The sequence below is a fragment of the Pinus tabuliformis genome, chromosome J (genome assembly GCF_031772625.1).
Source record: "Pinus tabuliformis cultivar Carrire ecotype Pingquan chromosome J, CPIR1, whole genome shotgun sequence".
Taxonomy (NCBI): Eukaryota; Viridiplantae; Streptophyta; class Pinopsida; order Pinales; family Pinaceae; genus Pinus; species Pinus tabuliformis.
In genome coordinates, this window is record NC_142295.1 from 88,378,094 (window position 1) to 88,386,987 (window position 8,894).

Here is an 8,894-nt window from a genome sequence, read left to right on the forward strand (position 1 = left end):
TTTCGCCGAAAAATCTCTTCCTAAAAAAAGGCCGAAAAATCTCTTCCTAAAAAAAGGAAATAAGCTTGTCAAAACTGATGAAGATTAGCAGAGATGTGCCCGGGATATTGTACTAAATTACAGGTCCAGAATATGAATTGTACAGGAAATGTGTCTGAAGACAACGTTTCCATTTTATGGAGAAAAGCAGAAATGTACACCAGGGCCATTGTTTTCGTTGCCAACGTTTTATATTTTATCGTGCTCCTTTAATTGGAATAGACTTTGTAAATATGTCAAATCTGAAAGCTATTGTTAACATGAAAAATGCTAGATGGAAAAAATGGAAAATCTTTGTAATAAGAATCACATGACATCGACTTGCTACATTATACTACTTTTGTTACCAGTAAAATATTTATTCATTATGGAAATAATAATAATATTCCGTAGACAGGTTGTTTACAATAGGAGGATAGAAAGCTTGTTAAACCTGAAGGATTAACAGAGATGTGCCAAGGATATTTTGTACTAAACTCGATGGGGAATAATAATCAAATGGTGCAATGACTAGATGGGGTATAACAATCAAATGGTGCAAAGATTAGTTGGGGATGAAAAAGTGTTGGTCAGATTAGTTTCAATAATAAACGAGGGAAGCTGCAGGGCAGCAAGTCACTGCCTTGAGCGGGGCTGGGAAAAGATTGAGCAGGATGCACTTGACGTATTGTGATTATCACATAGAGTGAATTTAGGGCAGCACTATTCAGCTCTTCCTAAGTCCTCCCTTATGCAATACTCGTGTGTAAAAGTTCTTTAACCCCTAGCAAAAAATGGCACCTAGAACTCAAATCGGATCCCAACTATAGGGACAAAAGCACAGAATCCCGGCTGAAAGTGAAAAATGTTGATAGAAGTTTCAAACTTTCACCCAATTTGCAGGGGCAGAAGCACATATGTCAATAATTTCGATGTAATATTTACACTTTGGAGTATATTCTCTGCACGGTCTTTTGTACGAAACCCAAGGTTCTTGTTAAGCCCATGCCTTACATTATCACCGTCAAGAACATAATTGAGCTTTCCTCTAGAGTGCAATATATGACTTAGTGTGCAAGCCAATGTACTTTTGCTTGCATTGTTTCTATATTATTTTTCCTCTAGAGTAACAAAGAACACAACTGAAAGGGCCAAAAGCTCCAGTGGGCAAGCAAGATACATAAAACAGCTCATATCATGCCAATTGGTAGAAGTGATGGACGCTGGGTTGTTTGGGGCTGTTTTAGGAGGCGGAGGAGGGCGGAAGGCGAATTGCACATGCTCTTTGAAATGGTTGAGGTTGTTCTAGGAGGCGGAGGAGGGTAGAAGGCAAATTGCACATGCTCTTTGAAATGGGCCATTCAAGGCTTCAATTTCTCAACTTTCTCGGAGAGTAGATTCTAGCCACGCCAGACCCCCACCACATGTTCCCGCGTATGGCACTAAAAATAGTGCATCTAGTTCAGTGTCATGATAAGCTCTGCATGTTCCTCTTGCCTTACGCTCTGCGGTAGCCAGGGTATCCATAATTTTCTGGATGAGGTCTCAGACAACGGTCCATGCCGCATGTTTGTTGCCACTCCCTCACGAGCAGACCCCTCTCAGTGGTGGCTTCTCATGGTGTGGCCACCTTTGCCACCAATTGAAACTCCTAGGCCTATGCCTCCTCAAACCTTTGAACCATCCTTGCAATCGCTGCTAGATCTTCCTCCTCCACGGCCTGTTGAAGCCAATGAACCACCATGTCCTGTATGTTTTCCATTGGATGTTAGCGCCCTCAGGGATTCGCTGTCATCACCCACAAGCTTTGCCGAATTAGGCTTCAAATGGGATGACTTGTGCGAAATGTGAGGTGTCAACCTCATTCCAATCCACCATAAAACACTGATCGAAAGAGCCAATGGAGGGCTTCCTTTCTTCCACTACTAGGACTATCTACCTACTATCCGAGCCGAGCTATTGGACGCTCGGTCTCAGCACCAACAACACAGAACCACAAACGCGTGAGGGGAAAATGTTGCCAGCCACCCAATGTTCCACCCACGGTGCACTACGACACCAAGACAAAATTACCCTAGCTGAAGAACCAGTGAGGGCACCAAGAACAGAGTCTCTCCACGCTTGAACACGCACCTCCCTACCCCAATTGTTCGGCAAAAGAATTCCCCACGCTTTGTTGAACCACTTTTGCTCCAGGATAAATGAATTATCCCATTGGCTGCTTTGACTCACTAAATGTATGGGCAGGCTTAACTAATGTTTCACTAGGTTATACCCTCATGGGAGCCTGAAGGATCGTCGACGGTAAATCCGCCACCTTTCCCACACTAGTCTTGCTCGCGACTTAGCAATTTCCCTCTCCAACTTCACACACCAAGTGCTGTAATAACACCATCCACCATTCAAGATTTTGAAATTGACCTAGGCCCTATCTGGGATATAACAAGCCTCCTCCCCGGCCATGAACGTTCCTCTAACTTCACCACCTGTTTCGCACAATCATGGTTCAGTGCCCCCGATTTCAAGGTACTTGGAGAAGGCCTAGGGGCAGGCCCTCGTACTTGCATCCACGTGCCCATCAACAATACCTACGCGGTCCTTCCGGGCTTGCAATCACGTTGTTCAACACCCTGATTAGGGAGACCTCCTCCAAGGCCACAATTTTGCTAAGCTCTTCCAAAATACCCCCCTGGGGCGGAGTGGGCCATCCACTGACAAAATCCTTACCTTGGTGACCACTACCCCAATTGGTGAGCTTATTTGTTGCTTTGTGTCCCTCCCGATCTACATGTTCGGCGATGATATAATTAATGGAGGAGATTCTTGACATGATCTTCTTGCCGATGTATTCCAAGCGCCAACTCACCTTCTCTAGGGGGGATCCATGTATTAGTTTCTGCGACATTGATATGGCAATTTTTGAATCACCTGTCCCTGTAGAGTTAACACTCCTTGCCCAACAACGGTTTGAAGTCCTTTTACCATTGTGAAGAATTCAACCACATTGTTAGTGGTGCTGCAACATGAGGCTGCATAGAACTTTACGACACGCCCCTTGTTGTCTAGAATGACTCCTTCGATTCATGCCTGACCTGGATTCCCTTTGGAAGTGTCATCAAAATTAAGTTTGTGAAATCCTTTTGGGGAAAGGGGGGAAGGAGTTTGGCGAACGCTCCTGCATATGTTGAATGTTTGTTGATTTTGTAGTAATGGCCCCTTGGGCTAATTCTAACGCTACATGGATTCTTTGTTCACTGCCTTCTGCGTTCCAGTCCTCTTTTGTCCACCGGCCTATGGAGATGATTTCTTTGATGTTTTGCATGACTTTTTGACCATCTCTGATCGGTCGGTAGGCTTTTCGAGTAACGCTGGATGGTTCCTTGCTTTCTAGATATTCCGTAGGACGAAGCCTTGACGGAGACACTACGCCCTATTGACGATGGGATTTTTGAAGAGCGGCCAGCGCCATGCCTGCATAGATTTATCGAAGCTATTCAGTGACCTGTCGCATACCCCAAATAGAGATGCAACCCGTTTCCTTAGAGCTTGGGCCTTTGCGCAGGTTTTTAGAAGATGATCTGTTGTTTCCTTTTCGGTTGCGTAGAGAGGGTATTTAGATGGGCCACAAAAACCTGTTGGAAATAAAATTGGGAGGGGGGGTGAATTAGTGTTTACAATTCAATAATTTTTCATTTCCCAAACAGAGTTATATACACTACTTCTGTGAAGTGAATTTGCATGTACACGCTACTGTGGTTAGAGAAACTAGCGTATACCCAGAGAAATTATGATTTATTAGGGAGTTTAGACTTCTGTGATCCATAACATTGTTTAGATAATCTTCGGCAAAATCACATAACCACTTTTTTGTCGACGCGTTTCGAACCAACCAGTGTGGTTCATCGTCAGGACAAGTTGAAGAACCAATCCGGCTTAGCTTGATTAAATTGACTTATGATTTAGTCAATTTATCATGTGTTGAACTTTAATCAGTGCATCAATAACTTATTAAACAGTGCAGTAAAAATATAATAAACCATCACACATAAGCAACACACATGAACACCAAGATTTAAGGTGGAAACCCAATGCGGGAGGAAAACCACCTGTTGCGGCTCTTTCTGTCTTATTTTAATATTAAGAAAATATGTTTACAATCTTGTATTGGTGCAGACTCATACCAGTGTGTAGACACCTGTTATCACCCCATGAAACTCACCTAGGTTGCAACGTAGAGATGCTCGGGAACATTACAAACTCAACTCAATGTTAGAAATAGATGAATGGAAGGGATGATGCTTGTTCAAGTCAGATAACCACTTCTACTTTGCTTGACTCTAGACATGCGTGAATACCCCTAGACTACAAGGCTTTAAACAACCAATTACTCACAGTTTAAGGATTGGGTGAATTTGGAGAACACTAACCACACCAACAGATGCACAAGACCTTGTGATGGCCGGCTGCAACCAATGAAGAGATCTGCAAATCTATTTCCCTAGTGTACAGACAGGATGACAGCTTTCTATCACTAAGTGAAAAGAAACCTGAATAACACATTCACTAATACATGCAAGATTTTAACACAGAGGTAGGATGACAACTCCTCTAATGCTACCCATCAAGAGTTCACGAAATGCACCAGGTACAGGTAGATGGTCATCTTCGTCCTTCGGGCGCACGGAAAGATCAAGGTGAGGGGAATGCATGGCAAACGTATGAGTAGGGCGAAGGAGAGATATCAGCCATTGGATCAAACAGATAGATGGCGGGGATCGCTCTGTGGAGAGTATCAGGTGATGCGGAGGTGGAGTGAGTGCGGGTCGTTGGATCTCGGGTGCGCAGATCCAACGGTCATCGGGTGGAGGAGGCGCACGAAATTTAATGGGCGGGAAAAGCGGTTTCGGCGGCCGGCGGTATTGATCGCACCGCTTTAGGGCCTACGGCGGTAAACGTACATTGGTGTGCGATTCCACTTAAAGTGCGACGCGTGGCGGCGGGGAAAGGGAAAACCACCCTCCCATCGCGCGTTAACGCGCTGTCAGCTTGCGGGCGCGGGGAGAGCGATCGTCGTCTGATTGTGGCGGAGGTGATCGGACGGTGGGAAACAAACGGGCAGGTTATTCATTGAATACGGCGGGGACCGTTGGATCGGGGTACATTGATCGACGGTTATGATTATGGCGGAGGGTTTGTGAAGGTGGGTGGTCGTGTGGGCGCGGGTTCATAGGTTTAAGCGCCCGGGGCTTAAGAAAATGGGGTTTTATATGTTTGTTTTTTAACGAAAGGGCGTAGGGTATGGGGATGAAATGAGAGCGCAAGAGGTAACGGAGAAGGTGAGAATGATCAGTAGAGGCCTCCTTTTAGCAAAACCAAGGATTGAGCTCACTTTTGCTCTTTGAGTATCAGCGATATGCAGCGCAGCTAACAACACCCACCTGTGGAACGCTGCAACTTTCTTTCGTTTTCCAACTTCTATTGGAAGGGAGTTACAACTCCCTAGCTTTTGTACTAGCCATTGTGTTTACTAGTACGTAGACGTTGGCCTACAAAAGGTTACAACCTTTTCTCTTCTTCCAGGGACCACATTTCATAAATTTTCACACTGGATGTTCTTGGTACACAACCATACAAATGAAGGTCTCGTTTCATCAAATTTCCACGTTGGACCCATCAAAATCTTTGAAACTCAAACTGCATCAACCAACAATCAATTAATCTAAACAATTAGATCACTGCCACCGAAACACTATGTTGAACCCAGAAACCTGCGTCATCATTCAGAACTAGCTGTAACCTCAAAAACCATGCATCATAATGTATACGCTATTTTATTGAACCCAACTTGCATGTATATGCTACTTTTTTTAACCAAACCTGTGTATACCTTCAAAAATACTGAAACATAAAACCTCTGAATCAACTCTGTACCAACCAACAATGCACTGAACATCTATTGTCAATTTACAGAGCTTTACATAGTGAGTAGTAGAGATAACCCTTTTTACTTGGACAATCAATCAATCAAACACCAAACTTCTTATGCATTCAGTGTTACATTTAGATCTAAGAAGACTTCATTGACAGACAACAGTGAAACAACAGAACTAATAAGATAGATAAGTTAGATTTGAAGAATAGGTTTTTCTTTTGTATACGCTATTTGGAAGAGTAGAACTTGTGTGTATACGCGCTTTTACCGAGACGAACCAGTGTATAGATCTGCAAATATGAACTCATAACTTCGCTGTTATTCCAGACTTCATACAAACTTAGATCATGACATTTAAATAATAAAACAGGGGTACAAAATCAAATCTAGCCCAACCAATATCAGATCATTCAATGATAAATCATTTCCGGTTTCATGATCTTGATCCAACATTGAATTCAAGGTGCATATAATATTTAAGATCAAATCACAAACACAACCCCTGCAACATAAAATATACTTTAGATAGAAGTATTTCTGAGAAAACCCTTTTACTTGCACACTTTGGCCTTATGATCTTCTCGTCCTTATATAGTTTGAGTTCTTTCTCAATACCTCAGACCAAAACCACTTAGGACCCGTGGTATTCTTGGATGTGATCAAATAGTTGTTACTCCTCTCAATATTGTGAGCTAATACCATGGAATTGACCCCTGGTATTCTTTGCTGTTGATTTTCCAACATATACACGCTTTTCTTCTTGTGAAAGTGCGTGTATACGTATACACTCATTTTGTTTTGTGAATCAACGTGTATACGCTGTTTTGACTAAGTGGACCAGCGTACACATCTTAAACTGCTTTACACCATTTTTTCCTTCAATTTCTTTATTTTGATCAGTAGACCTTAGTTCTATCTACCTGTTTTTCTGTATCAATGCCCTGTTACATCTAAATAGACTTGTTACACTATGAGTTTCATTTCATCAAAACTGCACTGACCTGTGAATGAGTTTCCATCGAGGACAACACTTGTATCATAATGCCAAAAATCTCCCCTTTTCGACTTGATGGCAACCATGATTGTGTTGATTACTGCAAGCTGTAGAAATTTTTAGAGATAACATGTAACACCAACACCAAAATACTTTCCCCCTTTGACATCAAGGGCAAAGGGCGGACCAACTTACTATCCTTCTTTGATATACATTATGTTGTCTATGCTCCCTCTGAGTACACGCAGAGTCTGCAGAGATATGTTTCAAAATAATAACATGACTCTACAATTCAACTAAGTATGACCTCCCTAAAACCAATGACTCATACATACATCAATTACCCAACCAAGTGGGGATACACCACATTTGACTCATCCACCCAACCAAGTGGGGATATATCAATTGTTTATACATGACAAAAATGCAACAATTATTACATCATCCATGCCAGACATAGTGGGGAAACAAATTACATCATATGTCCAATAGGACTCATTCAAATATAGATTATGACAGAAGGAGTCATATCACCCCGTAGATCTTTACATGACTTATGCAACAAATGATATAAATATCTAAAACCATAGTTGAACTCGGCAACCATAATGCCAACAATGCAGAATGTGTGTGAGGCTAAAGCTCCGCGTGAACCTATGCATAGTCAACAAGTCATTCATCAAGGCATCTTTGTTAGTGAGATAAAAATCAATGAACAAAGCATATTGTTAGACTGTAATCATCAATATTAGATAGAGCACCCATATCAGAGTCTGTCCCACCGTTTTTCTCTTAGAAAAACATATACGCTACTTTAGCCACAGAAACCTGTGTGTATACGCGACTATACTTCATGAAACCTGAGTATAATAACCTTCCTCTGAAAACTGGATTTAACAGAAGGATGATGCAAAACTACTCCTAGCGTTTTGTAAGGTAGGGAATATCCTAGCGCTTCCCCTCCCTCCTATTCTTGGCTGAAGCGATACATCCATACCATAACTAAGTAGGTAATTTGAAGCCCACCCATGCAACAATGAATCCTCCATAGGGCAGTTCCGATCCGACGATACGACCCAAGCCATAGCTCATCTTTAGCAATCCCAAAGCAAGAAGCATGAATCTAACCACCCATGAAGCATCAACCTCAATCCCCTTCCCTTCCCTTCCTCTCAAGCCCCCTCCCCTAATCAACTCATAAGCCAGGATGAAGCTAAGCATGTATTAAGCCAAGCCCGGATTCATCAGCATGAACCAATCCTCATCTACCCGGACCAAGCTCATGGCCCCTAATCTCAACCCTTATGCTCTTGGATGGAGATAATGAAGCTAAAGCAAGATACCAATCCTTCCCCAAAAGCTCATCAAGCCTTCAGCAAGACGTCTACGTGTTTTCAAGTCTATCAAAGAGTTGGGTATAGCACCCAAAGAAGAGAGTCTAATAGGCCTAAGGAGATCTCTCAAAGTAGAATATCAGATTTGATCCAAAGTATAAGGCAGGTAGGCCAACGCGAAACCAATTCCCTGAGCATATCAACCATAAGTCGCCGCAGCAGGCCGACGCTCTCTATAGTCCCCCCTTCCAATAACGTAAACTCCACGATGTGTACATCTCCACGACTCATTTCTTCCCGTCAATCACTATATGGTTGGTTGTTTGCTTGTGAAGCAAGGAAGGTAGCATAAGGGTCTAGAACATCAAATCAAAAAGGGAGTGGTGTAGGGAGGAAGGGAGGAGTTCCGCCCAAGCATAGAACACCATTCCCTGACCATATCAAGCAGTGTCCGTAGTGGTACCCGCTATGCCTACCAGATTCCCTGACCACCATATCGTGCACCATACTATGCCTCTATATCCATGACTCATTTAGTCCCCCCCAATTGCTGTGACTGTCTGCTTGGTTGGTTGGGTGACAAATAAGTAGAACAATAGAAGGACTAAGGCTCAAG